Genomic DNA, 21288 nt, shown 5'->3' with positions numbered 1-21288 from the left:
TGCTATGATGACAATGCAACAATGAATTGGGCTATGTCTTCATGTTTTCTACCATGGAATGATCAGTTCATCTTCTCTTCATGCTCTAAAGCTCCAAAATCCATGCTCCAAGCTCCAAGATCCATGCACCATAATGCCTGCAAAATAAATCAAAAATGGTGAAGTACCAGACATTCTTAATGAAATATGCAATTTCCCAGGCATTCTTAATGATATATATATATATATATATATATATATATATATATATATATATATATATATATATATATATATATATACTAGGTGTGAGACCCATGTATTACATGGGTTTAACTAAAAAAATAAATATAAAATTTTAACAATTTGAAAAGTTTGAATTTATAAGAAAATGAGAAAAATTTTGAATTATTAAATATAATGAGACTTTAATGTATTGAATACATTACATATATAAACTCTTTCTAATAAATACTTTACATATATATATATATATATATATATATATATATATATATATATTACCTTACACATTAAATGTAGAATTTTAATTTAATAAAATGAAAAATACAATAAAATGACAAGTGGAAAATAGAAAATTTAAAAATTCTAGAAAATGTCATGTGTCCAAATGAAGGAGAAGATGACATATGACAAAAAAAAAAACCTTCATTTATTATAATAGATATGTGCTCATTTTTTTTATGAATGTTTATATTTAGGGTAAATGTCACTATAGCCCATTCAAATATCGTCATTTATTCTATTTGGTCACTAAAGTATTTTTTTTACTCAATAGGTCATTAAACTTACAACTTGCATGTCTATTAAGTCATTTTCGTTAGTTTTTAATAGATCTCCCGTTAACTAGTAATTATAATTTACAAGAATAGTCCCTATGATTTCAGTTTCTTTCGTGGTTGGTCTTATACCAACATAGTTCATCACCGACGTCATCACCGTTTAATTCCGACAACCACCACCCTTTACCTCGGGCAACCCCGTCAACTATTATACTCAACCTTTCTCTTACACCCACTTCATATACATCATATTTCTCTCTCTCTATATAGAACCTCATTCTTCTTCCAGCTTCTATCTCCTTCAAGAACACTAATTACAATGGAAGGAAGTTCCACTGATAATCAAAGCACAACTACAGAAACAACTTCAACAGTTGCAGCACCGGTGACTACACTTCCACTGATCGGCAGTGGGGGCAACATGGTTCTTGACACCGATGAAGCGGAGTTGGAAGCTAGTTTCTTTAATTTTCATTCAAAAGTTGATATCGTCGCTTTGTTGAGGAAACACGCATATAATGATGAGCTAGAACAAAGTAAGAGAAGACAGTCACCCCGAGCGAAAACTTGGTCAACGCCCGGGAACAACTTTTTGAGAAGACAGTCACCCCAGCGATGTCGGAAAACTGAACCGGTTAGTGATACCAAAGCAGCATGCAGAGAAGCACTTACCGTTGCAAAGTGGAAGCACTTCCAAAGGAGTTCTTTTACATTTCGAAGACATTGGGATGAATGTATGGAGATTTCGTGATTTCGTTACTCATACTTGAATAGTAGTCAGAGTTACGTTTTAAGCAAAGGTTGGAGCCGATTTGTGAAGGAAAAGAACTTAAAAGATGGTGACATTGTGAGCTTTCAGGTTTCCATGGGTTTAGACAAGCAACTTTACATCGACTGGAAGACACAAAACAGGTCAGGTAGCTCTAATATTCAAGAACAAGCAACTTTACAATATGTTCAAGAATGGTAGTGGTGCAAGTGACGAACGATGCTAGTAAGGGACCAACCACGAAAGAAATTGAAATCATAGGGACCATTCTTGTATATTATAATTACTAGTTAACGGAAGATCTGTTAAAAACCAACTAAAATGACTTAATAGACCTGTAAGTTGTAAGTTTAATGACCTATTGGGCAAAAAAAATACTTTAGTGACCAAATAGGATAAATGACGATAGTTGAATGGGCTATAGTGACATTTACCTTTATATTTAGTTTTCACTTAAGAGATTATAATTAAAAAATTGTATACCTTTTTCAAAAGAATCTTTATAAATTGTATACCTTTTTCAAAAGAATCTTTATAAATTCATTAAAATATTAGTTTAAATAAAAAATTTAAAAGTTATTTTCTTATATCAAAATATAACAACTTGAAAAATCCATCAATAAATTATTTATAACGTACCAAACATATTTTTACAAATCATCCAAAATAACTTTCATTACATAAAAACTTTTACATTTGTTTTACTAGAACATATTACAAGTTTATAACTTTTGTAATTATATTTAATATATTTTAATAATATACAATAAAAACAAAGAAAAGTCTTATGTATTAAAATTCATTAAAATTTATCCGTTAGCTTTTTACTCTTATCAGTTTTCACACCATCTTATTCCTATCTATTTTTTATTTCTCGGTTGCTTTGACCCATTGCATCAAACAAATAGAAAAATAAAAAAAATAAAACAGTTTCGTGAGTAAAACGCAAGTAAACGACATACATTTAATTAGTAGGAAACATGTGTTTAGTTTTACCACTTGCTCGATTTATCCATAAAACATATTTTAGATATGTTTTAAAAATAATTTTTTAATTATTAAGAATGCTAATTATGTAAAAATTTATATAAAGAAGTTACAAAAATGCAATTGGGTGTTCTGGTTTACGTGGCCACGAACCACGATAACAAATACTATTCCAGTGCCTCGTTGTGGGTCGTGACCATGGACCATTGTGGTGCCTTCAACGATTGACCACGACCAATGAGAGATGTTTGACCCATTGACAAGCCGTTCAACGGCATCTTTTTTTTTAAACAAACATTTACCTATATTAATACCATAATACATAACCTTAATTAGTTTTTTTTATATAATTCTTGACTTTCTCTATTTACATACACAACATTCTTTACAACTAAGGGAAAATGGCTTATAATGGTAATTATGTTTTAAAATCATTCAAAAAAAACCATCTATTGTATGTTTAAAAAACACCATCTTTATAAGGATTTTGTATAAAAAAGCACCGGAACTAAATAGGTGGTAATTAAGAGTAGTTAGTTTGCCATATCATAATAATAATAATAATAATAATAATAATAATAATAATAACAACAAAAAAGCTACATAGTTTGTTTAAATGTCACCCTTATGGTAACCCGTATTTATCGGTAAAAAATAATTAAGAGAAAACAATATGTAAAAATGACTACACCAAAAATATTCTCTTAAACGAAGGTAAGTATGTTTCAAAATCGTTCATGTAACATCCTGATGTTAAGGTAATTTTCAATTTCAACCCTATGTTTGAATAATATTGTATTTTAGCCTTTGGGATTGAAAATGATTACAAAATGGCCAATAGTGGCAATACAGTAATTTGGTCCAAGTGTAGTACGCTGAGCGTACGTTGTGTACACTAGGCGTACTAGGGCACGCCCTAGTACGTTGGGTGTACACCTCGTACTCAAGGTGTACGTGAAGAATGTGCAAACCCTAATTTTTAGGGTTTGGTCCATATTTAAACCCCCATTATAGCCTCATGTCTCATTTCTTCATCAGACTCCCTCTATGAGAAACGAACCCAAGCAAGCTCTAAGTGAGAGCATTTCATTTTGAGACCTTTGAGTGTGTTTTTGTGTGTTCCAAATGAGGAAGAAGGTGGTAGTGAACCTTAGAAGCTAGAAGCAAGCTTGGATTTGGAAGTTTTGTATCATTCTCCGTCTCCACAAGGTAAAAAGTTCTCACCTTGATGATTAAGTTGCTAGATCTAGCTTGCATGATGATAATATGAGCTTTTGTCCCCAAATATGGCCTTTCTTGTGTATGGCATCCTTTAGAACATTTGGGTTGTCCTTTTGGATGTATTTCCATCTCTTAAGTCATCAAAATATGACCTTGGTCCCTTAGATTCTTTCATTGTAACAACCCAGATTCCCAGGTATTATTTATTCTTATAATTTTTGGTGATTTGTAAGGAGACTCGGCGAGTTGGAGCTCAAACTCGTCGAGTAGGATCGCGGTTTGGGCAAGGGTTCGCGTCTGGACTCGGCGAGTCCACGCTGTTTAATGAAACCCTAATTTCCAGGGTATGAGACCTATTTAAAGGGGCTTATGGCCGTCATTTGCGGCCACCAATCCCAGAGAGAACCCTAAAGAGTCTTTGAGCGTTTTGTGAGAGAGAAGAGGAAGATCCTTGACTATTTGTGGGTGTTTTTGCATATAGAAGAGGATCAAGGCAAGAGGAGACCAAAGAAGGTGCTAATCCAGTGATTCTTGAGCTCAGAGACTTCATTTGAGGTAACCATTCGTTCATTTCTCAGTCCTTGGTGTAAATCTTAGAGTTAGGGTTTCTTTGTGGAATGATCCATGGAGTAATTGGCCTCTTCTTGTGTTGGTGCTTTAGATCTGGACCCAAAGAGGTCCAGAGACTCTTTTCCCTCAAGCTTTATGAGTGTTAATGGAGGCCATGAGCTTAGAATAGCATTCTAGAGACCATATCATCAAATAAGGCCTTTGGACCTTTGCATGAGCACCAAGATTGTAACTTTACGTGATGTATGTGCTTGGAAGGACTGGATCTATGAGTTATTGGAACGGATCTGACCTCAGGAGTGAGTTTGAGTTTATGCATGGCATAGACTCGCCGAGTCCGAAGAACAGACTCGGCGAGTAGCATGAAGATTGTCCATAACCACTCAGCGAGTGGTCTTGCCGAGTTAAGGGGTTGACTAAGTGAGTCAGGGAGAGTCAGAGAGGGTTGACGGGTGGACTGAGTCAAGCTGGAACTCGCCGAGTTGATCTTGAGACTCGGCGAGTTGAGTCGTGGTGGCCCCGCGATTCATGCCAGGTGGAACTCGTCGAGTCAGGGAAGTACTCAACATGTCAAGAGAGGATCCTAGGGAGTCAGTGAACACGTATAGACTCGCCGAGTCGCTCTAGTGCACTCGCCGAGTCCGGTCAGAGTTGACCGTTGACCATTGACCAGAGTTGACCAGTGTTGACTTGATAGGGGTAGTCAACCTTAGTTGCGAAAGTGTTAATTAGAGATATATTGTGTTATAGGAGGATTATAGCTCGGGGGATCGAGCGCGAGTGATTTCCGGGATTTGCGAGTTATCGAGATACGCGAGGTGAGTCTTCTTACTATACTTTACCTTGAGTAGGTAATCAGAGTTATGTGACAAAGTATTTGTATGCTATATGTATGTTATGTGTTGTACTGCATTATTCTATGTGATTTATGTTGTGCATGTTTATAGAGTTGGAACCGGAAGGTTCACTGAGTTAGAACGAGAGGGTTCACAGAGTAGGGTCCACAGACCCACAGAGTTATAGCCTCGAGTGGCTAATATGTGTTATGTGTGGTATTTTGGGGAACTCACTAAGCTTTGTGCTTACAGTGTTGGTGTCATTTGTTTCAGGTACTAGTGATGACCGTGGGAAGGCGCCGACTTGATCAGTACACACACACGGGATTTTTATGTTATGTGATCTTGGGATTCTTTATATGTCATGGATTGGAGTTTCAAACATTGATGTTTTTATGAAAATTAAATGAATATGTTTTTATATTATGCGAAAAATTATTTTGAAATTTACGATGTTACAAGTTGGTATCAGAGCCTTGGTTTGAGGGATTCGAGTACACCTTCGGGCGTATTTGAACTCAAACTGAGGATTTGAGAAGTATTTTCAAAAAGAGTAAAAGATTTTTGGAAGAACGCAGAGCAGAGTTGTGTGTATGATCAGTCCGTGCCCGAACGGTGATTTCCCAAAATACCCTCATGTTATGTGATATTAATATTAATATGATGTATTCTCATGCTAGAGTAGGCTAGGTACTCTTATTAGGACTAGAGTGGCCTGATTTGTGATGCCTTAGCCTAGGGAGAGGTGAGATGCTATGAGATGCTTGAGAGTGAGTAGGTAGCAGCGAGGGGCTTATGAGAGATCTGTTAAAGAGTGGATTATATATGATAGAGTACTTGGAATTTGGGATCCGAAGAGGAGGACTTGGGGTGTATTATGATACGGTGCGGACAGTAGTATTGGGCCCGTACTATTGAAACCACCGGAGTGGTGTACAACCCAAGTAGGAATCTTTGGAATACCAAGGATCAAGGAGGAATGAGTTGTCGAGTGTGAGTATGCTCGATTGGATTCTAATTTATCGTATGTTGTATTTCAGAGGTAGATCATGGTGAGGACACGTCTTATGCCCGAGAGCAGTGGGGCCAGTGATGAGGAGATCCGCCGGATCATCCATGAGGAGGTGGCTGCGGCCATCAGGGCAGAGATACCAGAGATGTCCGGGTCTATTAAGACCACGTTGATTGAGACCTTCGACGAGCGTTATGCCGCTCTTTCTGAGGCTTCTGTTGCAGCGGCCACCGCAGCTATTGCTGCCGCGAGGCCGCAGGGTGGTGATGCGTTGCTGTTCCGAGAGTTCAGCAACACAAAACCACCGGAGTTTGATGGGACCCAGGACCCAGTGGCGGCTATGAGATGGATTTCTGACATAGAGGGGTGTTTCTTCACTTGCTCATCTCCTGAGCATTTGAGAGTTCGGTTCGCGCTGAACCAGCTTCGCTTGGGAGCGAAGGACTGGTGGAAGTTTGTGACGGCGCACTTTACGCCTGCTGAGCTTGCGGCAGTGACCTGGGAGAGGTTCACTGCCATGTTCCGAGATGAGTACGTTCCCCAGGTGGAGAGGGAGCGTTTGGCCCAGGAGTTTCTGACCCTCAAGCAAGGTACTGAGTATGTTACGGTGATTACCAGGATGTTCCATGAGAGGGCGATGTTCTGCCCTGAGCACGTGTCCACTGAGCAGGCACGTATGAGCCGATATTTGAGTATCTTGAGGTGAGACATTCGGGAGTTCGTGGCGAACTCCTCGTACCGGACATTTGCCGAGCTTCAGGGAAATGCCCGGAAGAGGGAGATTGAGCTAGAGACTCAGGCTAGGGAGGAGGCAGAGTCTCAGGGGAGGGATCGGCGACCGACGCAGTCTCAGCCGGCAGCCAAGCGGGCCAAGCCCGCTGATCCCAAATCAGGGAGCCAGAAGGGCCACACTTGTGGGAAGTGAGGCAAGGGTCATGATGGAGTCTGTAGAGCGGGATCTTGCTACAAGTGTGGCAAGGAGGGGCATATGACCAAGGACTTCCCCAAGGGGTTTGCGGTGTGTTTCCACTGCAACCAGACCGGACACCGGAAGGCAGAGTGTCCGCAATTGTGAGGATCATCTCAGGGAGCACCTCAGGGATCTGCCCCTGCCGCCATCAGAGCTACCGAGAGTCGGCCAGTGAAGGCCGAGGCGCCGAGGGCACGAGGGAGAGCTTTTCAGTTGATCGCGGAGGAGGTCCGCGCAGCGCCCGATGTCGTGACTGGTATGTATTATTTCATGTATTTATTTTGATGTTGAGATATTATGCTTATATTATGTTATGCGTAGGTACTTTTCTTGTGAATTCTGTACCTGCCTTGGTGTTATTTGACTCGGGTGCGAGTCGGTCTTTTGTATCTTTGGCTTTTAGTCAGCATATCAGTGTTAGACGTGAGGCGTTGAGTCAGCCTCTGAGAGTTTCCATAGCTGACGAGAGGGTGATATATGCCACGGAGGTTCTCCGAGGGTGCGTCTTCGAGATTTTCGGTGTTGAGTTTCCGATTGATTTGGTTCCTATTGCGATGGGTGATGTCTGTGTCATTGTGGGCATGGACTGGTTGAGCAGATTCGGTGCGGTTATCGACTGCGAGCGACAGCTGGTGACCATACGAGACCCTAATGGGGGAGTTCTTACGGTGTACGGAGAGGGTACACGTTCTGGATCAGTGTTTTGTTCGGCCGGTAGGGCGAGGCAGTGTCTACAGCAGGGCTGTAAGGGTTTTGTGGCGTATGTGATGGATACGCGGGTGGATTCCGAGAGACCGAGGTCAGTTGAGGAGGTTCCGATAGTGCGTGAGTTCTCGGATTTATTTCTTGAGGAGTTGCCGGGTGTGCCTCCTGTGAGGCAAGTAGAGTTCAGTATCGATTTGGTTCCGGGGGGGGGGGGGGGGGCTGCACCTATCGCTAAGGTGCCTTATTGCCTTGCACCTCCAGAGATGCAAGAGTTATCCTCCCAGCTTCAGGAGCTGCTGAGGAAGGGGTTTATTCGGCCGAGCAGCTCGCCGTGGGGAGTGCCTATCCTTTTTGTCAAGAAGAAGGATGGTTCACACCGGATGTGCATTGATTACCGGGAGTTGAACAAGCTGACGGTCAAGAACCGTTACCCATTGCCGAGGATCGACGATTTGTTCGATCAGCTACAGGGAGCATCTTGGTTCTCCAAGATCGATTTGAGGTCTCGATATCATCAGGTGAGGGTGCGAGATGAGGACGTCCAGAAGACAGCGTTCAGGACGCGTTATGGGCATTACGAGTTTGTGGTGATGCCTTTCAGGCTCACCAATGCCCCGGTAGTGTTCATGGATCTCATGAACCGAGTGTGCAGGCCGATGCTGGATCGGTCGGTGATTGTATTTATCGACGACATTTTGGTATATTCAAGATCTAGAGAGCAGCATGAGGAGCATTTGAGGGAGATTCTCGGAGTTCTAAGATCGGAGAGGCTTTATGCCAAATTCTCCATGTGTGATTTCTGGTTGCGGGAGGTCTAGTTCCTAGGACATCTCGTTAACCAGAAAGGGATATTGGTCGACCCGGCCAAAGTTGAGGCGGTGATGAGTTAGGAGGTGCCGAGGTCACCTTCCGAGATCAGGAGTTTCCTAGGGTTGGCAGGTTATGCGAAGCCCCAGTGTTAGCCCTCCCGGAAGGGATGGAGGACTTTGTGGTATACTGTGATGCATAGATTTTGGGGTTGGGGGCGATGCTGATGCAGAGAGGGCATGTGATAGCATATGCATCGAGGCAGCTGAAGCCTCATGAGACGAGATATCCCACCCATGATCTAGAGTTGGGGGCAGTGGTGTTCGCCCTCAAGATTTGGTGTCACTACCTGTATGGGGTTCGGTGTACGATATACACGGACCATAAGAGTTTGAAGTATTTGATGGATCAACCCAACCTAAATATGCGACAGAGAAGGTGGTTGGATTTGGTCAAGGATTATGATTATGAGATCCTGTACCACCCAGGCAAGGCTAATGTTGTAGCCGATGCATTGAGCCGCAGGGCAGAGAGCACCCTGCTGCGGGATGTATGTTTGAGATTGACCGTGGTAGCTCCAGTGTTGGAAGCCATTCGTGGGGCACAGGCCGAGGCTGTGCAACCTGAGATGCAGAAGAAAGAGCGAGTTGTTGGATTGATTTCAGAGTTCGTTACCGATGGTCGGGGGCTTATGACATTCCAGGGGCGTATCTGGGTGCCGTTTGTGGGAGGAACGCATACCATTTTGACGGAAGAAGCTCATCGGTCGAAATTTTCAATCCATCCTGGGGCAACTAAGATGTATTTGGACCTGAGGAAAGAGTATTGGTGGCCTTGTATGAAGAGGGATGTTGCGTGGTTTGTTGAGAGGTGCTTGAACTGCCGTAGGGTTAAGGCCGAGCACCAGAGGCCACATGGTAAGTTGCAGCCGTTGGAGGTTCCCGAATGGAAGTGGGAACAGATCACCATGGATTTTATCACCAAATTGCCAAGGACTGCCAGGGGAGTTGATGCAATTTGGGTGATTGTGGACAGGTTGACGAAGAGCTCTCACTTTCTTGCTATCAGTGAGAGTTCTTCAGCAGAGAAATTGGCAGAGGTGTATGTGAGGGAAGTGGTGTCACGGCATGGAGTGCCGATCTCGATTGTTTCAGACCATGATGTGCGTTTCACTTCCAGATTCTGGAAAAAGTTTCACGAGGAGTTGGGTACTAGACTGCATTTTAGTACCGCATATCACCCCCAGACGGACGGGCAGAGTGAGCGGACGATTCAGACGCTTGAGGACATGCTCCGGGCATGTGTGCTGGATTTCGGGGGGAGTTGGGATACGTACTTGCCCTTGGTGGAGTTTTCCTACAACAACAGCTATCAATCGAGCATTGGTATGCCGCCCTTTGAGCTGTTGTATGGGAGGAGGTGTCGGACCCCCATTTGTTGGGGAGAGGTTGGACAGCGTGTGATGGGCAGTACAAAGATCGTGCTCTAGAAGATAGAGCAGATCCAGCAGGTCAGACAGAGGTTGTTGACCGCTTAGAGTCGTCAGAAGAGTTATACAGACAGACGCCAGTCCGAGCTTGAGTTTCAGGTCGGCGACCTTGTACTCCTGAAGGTCTCTCCTTGGAAAGGAGTGATTCGATTCAGGAAGAGGGGCAAGTTGGGGCCCCGATATATTGGACCATTCCGAGTGATCGTGAGGGTAGGCCGGGTAGCCTATCGTTTGGATTTGCCAACAGAGTTGGGGCAGATTCACGACGCTTTCCATGTGTCGCAACTGCGGAAGTGTATAGCCGATGAGTCGGCAGTGGTTCCATTAGAGGATATTCAGGTGGATGCAAACCTGAATTATGCTGAGAGACTAGTGGCAATCAGAGATCGGAAAATCAAGGTTCTGAGGAACAAGGAGATACCCTTGGTTTTGGTTCGGTGGCAGCATCGGAAGGGGTCCGAGATGACTTGGGAGCCGGAGCATGAGATGCGTGAGCAGCATCCGGAGTTATTTGCAGAGCGAGACTTCGAGGGCGAAGTCTAGTTCTAGTGGGGGAGAATTGTAACAGCCCGGATTCCCAGGTATTATTTATTCTTATAATTTTTGGTGATTTGTAAGGAGACTCGGCGAGTTGGAGCTCAAACTCGCCGAGTAGGATCGCAGTTTGGGCAAGGGTTCGCGTTCGGACTCGACGAGTCCACGCTGTTTAATGAAACCCTAATTTCCAGGGTATGAGACCTATTTAAAGGGGCTTATGGCCGTCATTTGCGGCCACCAACCCCAGAGAGAACCCTAAAGAGTCTTTGAGCATTTTGTGAGAGAGAAAAGGAAGATCCTTGACTATTTGTGGGTGTTTTTGCATATAGAAGAGGATCAAGGCAAGAGGAGACCAAAGAAGGTGCTAATCCAGTGATTCCTGAGCTCAGAGACTTCATTTGAGGTAACCATTCGTTCCTTTCTCAGTCCTTGGTGTAAATCTTAGAGTTAGGGTTTCTTTGTGGAATGATCCATGGAGTAATTGGCCTCTTCTTGTGTTGGTGCTTTAGATCTGGACCCAAAGAGGTCCAGAGACTCTTTTCCCTCAAGCTTTATGAGTGTTAATGGAGGCCATGAGCTTAGAATAGCATTCTAGAGACCATATAATCAAATAAGGCCTTTGGACCTTTGCATGAGCACTAAGATTGTAACTTTACGTGATGTATGTGCTTGGGAGGACTGGATCTATGAGTTATTGGAACGGATCTGACCTCAGGAGTGAGTTTGAGTTTATGCATGGCATAGACTCGCCGAGTCCGAAGAACAGACTCGGCGAGTAGCATGAAGATTTTCCATAACCACTCAGCGAGTGGTCTTGCTGAGTTAAGGGGTTGACTAAGTGAGTCAGTGAGAGTCAGAGAGGGTTGACGGGTGGACTAAGTCAAGCTGGAACTCGCCAAGTTGATTCGTGGTGGCCCCGCGATTCATGCCAGGTGGAACTCGTCGAGTCAGGGAAGTACTCGACGTATCAAGAGAGGATTCTAGGGAGTCAGTGAACACGTATAGACTCGCCGAGTCGCTCTAGTGCACTCGTCTAGTCCGGTCAGAGTTGACCGTTGACCAGAGTTGACCAGTGTTGACTTGATAGGGGTATTCAACCTTAGTTGTGAAAGTGTTAATTAGAGATATATTGTGTTAAAGGAGGATTATAGCTCGGGGGATCGAGCGCGAGTGATTTCCGGGATTTGCGAGTTATCGAGATACGCGAGGTGAGTCTTCTCACTATACTTTACCTTGAGTAGGTAATCAGAGTTATGTGACAGAGTATTTTTATGCTATATGTATGTTATGTGTTGTACTGCATTATTCTATGTGATTTATGTTGTGCATGTTTATAGAGTTGGAACCGGAAGGTTCACTGAGTTAGAACGAGAGGGTTCACAGAGTAGGGTCCACGGACCCACAGAGTTATAGCCTCGAGTGGCTAATATGTGTTATGTGTGGTATTTTGGGGAACTCACTAAGCTTTGTGCTTACAGTGTTGGTGTCATTTGTTTCAGGTACTAGTGATGACCGTGGGAAGGCGCCAGCTTGATCAGTACACACACACGGGATTTTTATGTTATGTGATCTTGGGATTCTTTATATGTCATGGATTGGAGTTTCAAACATTGATGTTTTTATGAAAATTAAATGAATATGTTTTTATATTATGCGAAAAATTATTTTGAAATTTACGATGTTACATTCATGCAAACCATTAAGAGCTTTAATGGTTAAGATAAGTTAGGGTTTTCTTATTAGGCTTGATTTAGACATGTAGAACCATAAAGTTGGAAACTTTATGGTTTGGGATGCCATTTGGGACTAAGACTGAGATTTGGACATTGTGAATTAAGGAAATAAGTCCTCAAAATGAAGTTGTTAAGCCATTGTGTATGCTAGCCATAACTTGTCGAACGTCAGAAGTACGCCTGAGGGAGCCCGATCTGGATCGTGTGTACGCGCGACATACGAGCCGAGTATGTTGGTCATAGTCGGTCAGGGTTGACTTTTATTGATCCTTTGACTTTGAATTTGACCAAGTTTGACTTAAGGGTATTTTGGGTATTTTGAGCAATAGTTGAGTCTTGGTCTCTATCTGTTGAATAGGTGACATGTATAGCCGGTATTTGGAGTTGTTTATCGTTCAAATTTTTGTCAGACTGTGAGGTGATTCTCCTCATTATACTTACGAGTCGAAGGCACCAAGGCCGACCTAATGGATTGATATCATGTTATACATTGATTTATGATATGTTGAGTATGGGATAGACTTGTATGATTATATGGTAGTTGATGATATAGGTAGACTGGTAAATCTTTAGGACTACCTGTGATTTCTAGCTGCATGATTATCTGTCTGTTGATATTGTTTGTTATCTGTTATATGTCGACATATTGTGTTGGGTTGAAAATTTACTGCTTTGTGCGTGAGTCAACAGACCGGGGGTATTCCAGCCCAATGGTTGAGTGGACCCGAGGGTATTCTAGTCCGATGACTGAGTGGGCCCATTTTATATTGGTATTCCAGTCTGATTACTGATTGGACCTGTTGTATATTGGCATTCTAGTCTGATGATTGATTGGGCCAGGAGTAATCCAAACAGGCGGTTGTGGACCCAGGGGTATTCCAGTCCGATGACTAATTGTACCCAGCATGCTTGTTGTATATGCTATGTTTATTGTGTGGTGCTACTTTGGGGGAAAATCAGTAAGCGTTGGTTTACAGTTTATGGTTATGGTTTCAGGTGCTTCTGAGGATCGTAGGAAGGCAAAGGCGTAATCGTACACATCCTAATTTTATGTTAATAATCTTGGGAAACTCTGTTTTGAAAAGAATGATTTTGTAAACACTTTAATTAGTAAATGGGTTGATTTGAAAAGTTTAAAATGGTTGTGATTTTTGAGTCGTTACAAGTTGGTATCAGTGCCTTGGTTTGAGCGAATTAGAGGAACACCTGCGTGAATCCAATCTCAAACCACAGAACTGCAAGGGTTTTAAAAAAGATTTTCAAAATTGTTTTAAAAAATAACCAAGAAAGGATGTGATGTGTATGATCAGTCGGAGCCAGTAAGTAGACCCTAAATTACCATACAATTATTTGATATTATGATATGTTAGAACATCATGCTAGTGATAGGTGATGGGTTTTAGTCATAAGACATCCTATGTGCTCATACAAACCCTAATGCTTGGATCTAGGTTTCTCTATTGTACATGCAAGTTATCCAAGACTACAAACCCTAATTCTAGCATTCAAGTAATCATATTAACATGAGAATAGGTTTAAGATGTTACCTTGATTGTTATGTAGAAATAACAATCCCAAATCTCCTTGTATTGACTTTAGAAAGCATAGAGTCACAATTGTCACTCCTCTAATGGTTCACAAACACCATAAGCAAGAGGATGAAGAGGAGAGAGGATGGAGGCTGCCCAAAAACGTGTGAAGCCCTTGAAGAAGTCTTAGCCCCGTTTTTGGTTCTTAAGGGATCTATATATAGTGAGGCAATTAGGGTTATCTAACATGGAAACCCTAATTTGGTTGCTTAAGCCCTAAGCAACCCATGGAGCCCTTTCCTTAAGGCCTTGGATGATTTCACATGGGCTTCCCCCATAGAATTCGTCCATCCTATAATAAAAGGCAATCCATGGCCCAAATTGCAATTATCTTATACTTACAATTCCAGTCCCTTAAGTTTAATTAATCTCTTTTAGTCACAAAACTAATTACCAATTAATTATTGACTAATATTAATTAAACAATATGATTTCTCCTTTAATATATTATCCCCATAATATATTAATAAACCATATTTAATCCTTTCTCTCCATAATTCATCCTATCAAGTTGCTTTGGTGAAGGCAACCCAAAAGGACCATGCACCATCGGGTCAAGTACATACCAAAATAGTTATGGACTTAAACACTAATCCAACAGTCTCCCACTTGGATAAGTCTAATAACTATTCTGCGTATAACTTCAGATCCTGATCTGCAATCGTAGCTTTCCAAAGCCGCTGTCAACTCTGATCCTATCAGATACGCGTGTCCTTAGATAAGGGATCATATATTCCTCCATTCTAGATATCATATGAGATATGATTTCAAATCATTCTCTTTGTACTATATCTCGATTCCCGATTTATGACGACTGACTAATTAAACAAATCAAATTAGCCCTGGCCCGGCCAAGCATTTACGTTTGTCATCACTAAATCATCGAGGGGCCCAAAGATATCGCTTTTATCCTACTTTGGATAAAAGGAACGGATAAACTTTGAGACAATGCTTGCTTGCACTTACTCACCGAATCACACAACAATATGTTTTATAACACCAAGTTACTGGTGCGTTTACATATTATCAATGTGCAACCGATTTGCAAGATACAACTCACACATCTCGGTTTCAAAAATATAAGATGTTATCATCTCACCAATCACTCGTGATGCAATTCATGGAGTGATCCAAGTGAGCGTGGGTTTAATCCAATGCTCAAATCATATTCGTAAGCACTCATGAATGTTGCAGCAAACATTTGCTTATGTCTAATGCTCTTTAGACAATACACACACCAATTCACGACAGTCTTTATTCATACCTACTTCCAACATATGAACGACTGTGGCCCGTTCGAATAATTCGATTATTCTTAATAAATTCAATTATTCTGGAAGTCAAAACATGCAAATGTGAAACACAAGAATAATACTAATCCCATATGGCCTCAAACCTTTGAGTATAAATAAAACTCCTTTTATTTATCACCATATCGATTACTCATTATTTGTCGTTTCGGGTAATCAACTTCTTACTTGAATTATTACACTTGTCCCATGCTCTTAGCATGCACACAATGTTTACCTATGGTTCTTACTTTTGTGAAATAGATCAAATTGAACACAGTTCAAATCATTCTCATTTCACAGCTCCAAATCCTTTTTCATAAGTGTGAGAATATCAAATTTTGTTACTTATAGAATATGCTAGATTCTAATATTCTATGCAACGATCCTTTCGTAATGTCACTGCACCAAAGTCACTAAGACTATTGCCAATGATATTACAAAGTCCTCTATCGGAGATTGTTACAAGACAATTCCTTAGATATGATGTCTCTCACTCAAATTAAATTCCTTTGAACATCCTTTTGCATAAAAGTTTCTAATCTAGACATAGATTTTCAATATTCAATTCCCAATATGGATACATTTCCATATTTTCCATATGACAACTTATTCTTAATAGAATCTTATCTATTTATAATAACGTCAATATGGTCCATTCAATATGGAAACGTTTCCATATTTTCCATATGACAACTCATTTTTAATAGAATCTTTTCTATTCATAATAATGTCGATATGGTCCATCCAATACCATGCTTCCAACTACTCACAAGCAACCAATCATCGTCGAACTTTGGATTGTCTTTTGATAGTTTTTTAATTATTTTAGTCAAAACCGATTCTAGTCCCTTTTCCCTCTAAATGCGCTAGACATTTGGAAAATTTTAGAATGGTCAAACATTAAAGCATTTGCAATCAATCCTATACTCGAAGCGTATGGGACACGATGCATAATGTTTTATTTGCTATGTTCTCAAAATTCGAATTGTGAAGAGGAATGCCGTAATCATAATCGAAATTTTAAGAACAAACTATGTACCCTTGACTAAATTTATTAACATTTCTCAACCTAATCCTTTAGATTTGAAATGAAGCATAATATTATCTCCCTTAATTATAGCAAAACAACTTTACAACCCTTACGACTTTGCAAGGTATAACTCTTGTTTTCTATAATTAATATTGCCAACTTGCAATACGTGCCTTAATAATCATACAGTCATAACTTTTATGCTCCCACTATCATGATGATTATTATAAAACATAACACTTATGCTCCCACTAGCTTCGACATGTATTTAGAAACAGCTTAACTTTCAGAAAAACAATGCTTATTGAATTTCTTAAGTTCATGTTTCTAATACTTAGTGCTTTGATAATCTTTTATCAAGGCTTCTTGAACTTATACACCTTTGCCTTAGATAGTTCATATGTGTGTCTAAACAATTGCCAAACCTCACAATTCAAATTATGGAAAGGGATACCGTAACCATAATTGAATTCGAGAATGCAATTTTACAATCACTATCTTCTTAAAATCTTTCTTAGTGAAAGCATTTCCTCACAATCATTTTCATGAAGGAGGAAATCTTATGACACTTAGATTTAAACAGTGTATGTGTTCCTATCCATGTGAATTTGTTAAAACCAAGGTTTACGACAAATTCAAACTCATATGGATCGAACTTTCTTAATCTCGATTTCTTGCCTTATGGTAGCACAGCTACCCACCATGTCTTCCAAGTAGTTAAGCAGCTCACCTTTTTCTTATCAATGTACTTTTCATTGATCAAGGTCCTTGCCTTTTATGCATTCAAATGAGAACTCATAGGACTCACATGCATAATTAACTCGATTGGATCGGCACAGAAACAAAATAATGTCAACACGATTGGTTGTAAACCTCAACTCGTGTGCTAGTGATGATCGATAATGTTTATTTGATTTGTTCTTGAAACCTTTCAAGACCATAAAGACTCCTACTGACTCCTTGACATATAAGATTCTCTTGTCAAAACATTTCTTGACAAACAAATATTCAAGAGTTAGTGTAGCTTTTATCAAAACTCTTCATAAATTGGTCCTAGTTGGTCTTTGTCTTATCCAAGACATCACAACTTTCCACATTTGATGAATGTTACAAACCTTCTTAATACTTTTCACTCAATGTCACAATCTTAACTTTAAGACTTGTTATTTGAACGAAGTATGATAGACTTCTTGATTTAACCATTTCTTCAATTCTTGATTCCTCTTCTTAGACATACAATTGTACTAAGACTCGCTTAGAGGATCAATTGAGATATGGTTCTTAATCATTAAGACCTATCATAAAGCATAAAAGGTACTCTCCCTTCTTCTTAGAATGGAGAAACTTTTATTTTTCTGCCTACTTGATTCTTCTTATTCGTTCTGCTATTGATTTAAACCTTTTCAATCAATTCAGAATTACACTTAATCTTATAAGTATAATCATATTTACTAAACCTTTAGTAAATCATGACGAATATCTTGTTACTCTTATGGTGGACTTTGATCAACACACAACTTTGAGTGCTCGATCTCCCAGTCCTTCACTTGACACTTTGTCAATGAATTAGTCTAATTTCCAAATATGAAATTTCTCATTCATCGTGCAACCAAGTTGCATGATTCCAAGTTTCTGTCCAATTGAAACTTGGGCGATGAGAACCTCTCCCTATTTGGTAAACTCTCGACTTTCCATAAATAACATAATAAGAACCAAATCCATTATTGCTAATAATAGAAACATTTTAATATCAATTTTTCATACACGCCATTGCAAGGATAAATAAATAAAATTTAAAATCAAAATTTATTTTATTGCGGAAAAAACTGTCCTTACAATGCAATTCATTGAAAAACTATGCTAATACATCTTTCTTAGCAATCTAATTCTAACTCTAAGTAGTAGCTCAAGAATCTAATCTTTGAGAAATGCGATCGAAATCCATTCCTTCACGGTTAGATTTTGCTCACTTCTTCCCTTAAGCTTCCTTTCTTTTCTTTGATCTTACACAACATCAATTGTAATCTTATCACATTATGTATTAAAAATGTAGAATAGAAGCTTAAAAGAGTTAGTTAATGGATTTTACCTATATTAGAGCCATACGTTTCGACTCTCCCATCTCTTAGATCTCTTAGGTAAATAGGGCAGCTTTGTCTCCAATGCCCTCTCTCTTGGCAATAAAAGCAGATTGACTCTCTTGGAACAGGACATGGAACTACTTCAGACATGCCTTTATCTTATGATCAAACTTTTCGATCATAGCATGTCTTTCGTTGCCATTGTCTATATCCATAGAGGTCTTGAAGACAGATTCACCAATCAACTTTGCTTTTCTATTGCGCCAAACCATTGCTGAATCAGCAACAATAAGCACATAGGTGAGATCTATAAGGGTCACGTCGCGGTTCATCATATAGTACTCTCTTACGAACTCATTATATGAGTTAGGAAGTGACTGAAGAACCCAATCAACAGCCATTTCCTCACAGACAACGGATCCCAACATTCTTAACCTATCAATGTGTGACTTCATCCCTAGGATGTGTGCACACACCGACTTCTTTATGTTTACTTGCCAAAAGGGCTTGAGTGATCTTGAACTTTTCAAGCCTTCGAACTTGTGGGTTAGGGAGAATAATTTGAGGAGGAGGAGGAAGTGAATTATGATCTCTTGTTCCTCGATCGAATCATGGAATATCATCTTCATGTGGAATGCTTGTTCCACGTGATTTGAAAAGACCATAGTTGTCAAACTTTGACATCTACAAAACGGGAGAAAACGAATTCAAGTTAGTTGATTGATTTAGTCCTTAGTAAATCACCCAAATGAGATACTAAGGCTAAGACCCAACACAATATTCTACAACTCGGGAGAGGGATGTCGTAACCCAAATTGCAGAACATTTGAAGGTAAGTGAATGACGATTCACTAATTTCCACCATGAAAAACGAAAAAGAAATTTAAGTTTTAAATCTATGAAAACTCCTAGATCCTTTGAGATTCATTGAACTTTCAATGTCATGTTTAAATCTCGATATGCCCCTCTTGTTTGTGACTGGGATGCCAAGGATCACAAAGCGGGTGTGAATAACCATGCAAACTTACATGGTGCCCTCACATGTTACAGTCACCTATTCGATGTGCCGGTAAACAACACACGCTCCACCGAACAATGACAAACATTGAGTCACCCTTTGCTACCTTTTCTTAGAACCATTTAGTGTGCCGGTAAACCACACACTTTTTAAAATACTAGGTGGTCTAATTTAATAATTATACTTTTAATTCAATTAAATTGTAAACCTAAAGTTTTATGGATTTATTAAACCTCTTTTAATTATACACCTTAATTAATTAATAAAACCATAAGGGTGTGATTTGAACTTTTTCAAAACAATACTAGAGTTTTAGAATTTAACATTCCTAATTAAACTTTTAATCAACTTTTAAATTCCAAAACTTGAGGGCAAGTTTTGAAACATTTCAAACATTAGGGTTTAGAATTTAAATATACATCAAAATTAAACCATTTAATCAAAATTTAAATTCCAAAACTTGAGGGCAAGTTTTGAAACCTTTTTCAAAACATTAGGGTTTTAACTATTTAAATTTCAAAACAACAAAACTTTTGGGTTCAAATTTAAAACATAAAACCTAAAAGGGAAAATATGAAACTTTTCAAGGCACAAGGATCAAATAACAAATAATCTAAATTAACAATTAATCACATAATTATCCATATTTGATTTATTTAATGATTTCTTGCAAAACAATTTATCAATTTAGTCAAAATAATTAATCAATTATCACATAAGGAAACAATTATCTTATTAATTGATAAATATCTTTAATTAGATCAAGAATATAATCAAATATATCATAAAATCGGATTTATATTGATCTAATATGATAAGGTAACTATCCATAAGCAAAAACAGAAAGAAATCGCGAAGATATCCCCATCTGACGAGTTGACTCGTCGAGTCAAGCTTGGACTCGTCGAGTCTGCCTGGACTCGGCGAGTTCAGCTATGGACTCGGCGAGTCCAGCCTCCAGAACATCAAAAATTGAATTTTTTGAACATGTACTGCATCAATACAATTGAAACCAGTCTAGGCTCTGATACCACTAATGGGTTTTAGTCATAAGACATCCTATGTGCTCATACAAACCCTAATGCTTGGATCTAGGTTTCTCTATTGTACATGCAAGTTATCCAAGACTACAAACCCTAATTTTAGCATTCAAGTAATCATATTAACATGAGAATAGGTTTAATATGTTACCTTGATTGTTATGTAGCAATAACAATCCCAAATCTCCTTGTATTGACTTTAGAAAGCATAGAGTCACAATTGTCACTCCTCTAATGGTTCACAAACACCATAAGCAAGAGGATGAAGAGGAGAGAGGATGGAGGCTGCCCAAAAACGTGTGAAACCCTTGAAGAAGTCTTAGCCCCGTTTTTGGTCCTTAAGGGATCTATATATAGTGAGGCAATTAGGGTTATCTAACATGGAAACCCTAATTTGGTTGCTTAAGCCCTAAGCAACCCATGGAACCCTTTCCTTAAGGCCTTGGACGATTTCATATGGGCTTCCCCCATAGAATTCGTCCACCTTATAATAAAAGGCAATCCATGGCCCAAATTGCAATTATCTTATAATTACAATTCCAGTCCCTTAAGTTTAAATAATATCTTTTAGTCACAAAACTAATTACCAATTAATTATTGACTAATATTAATTAAACAATATGATTTCTCCTTTAATATATTATTCCCATAATATATTAATAAACCATATTTAATCCTTTCTCTCCATAATTCATCCTATCAAGTTGCTTTGGTGAAGGCAACCCAAAAGGACCATGCACCATCGGGTCAAGTACATACTAAAATAGTTATGGACTTAGACACTAATCCAACAATAGGCTAGGTACCTTCATGATTTACA

The 21288-nt window shown here is 39.5% G+C and overlaps 1 pseudogene; it reads left to right on the top strand.

The window, feature by feature from the left end:
- The first annotated feature begins 1101 nt into the window (after positions 1 to 1101).
- LOC145060419 (AP2/ERF and B3 domain-containing transcription repressor RAV2 pseudogene) lies at positions 1102 to 1752 on the top strand (annotated as a pseudogene).
- The last annotated feature ends 19536 nt before the right edge of the window (positions 1753 to 21288 follow it).

Source organism: Lactuca serriola, chromosome 6, assembly GCF_051521515.1.
Source record: "Lactuca serriola cultivar US96UC23 chromosome 6, Lser_US96UC23_V15, whole genome shotgun sequence".
Classification (NCBI taxonomy): Eukaryota; Viridiplantae; Streptophyta; class Magnoliopsida; order Asterales; family Asteraceae; genus Lactuca; species Lactuca serriola.
The sequence above is the reverse complement of the archived record's forward strand: the minus strand, read 5'-3'. Positions and strand labels throughout refer to the sequence as shown.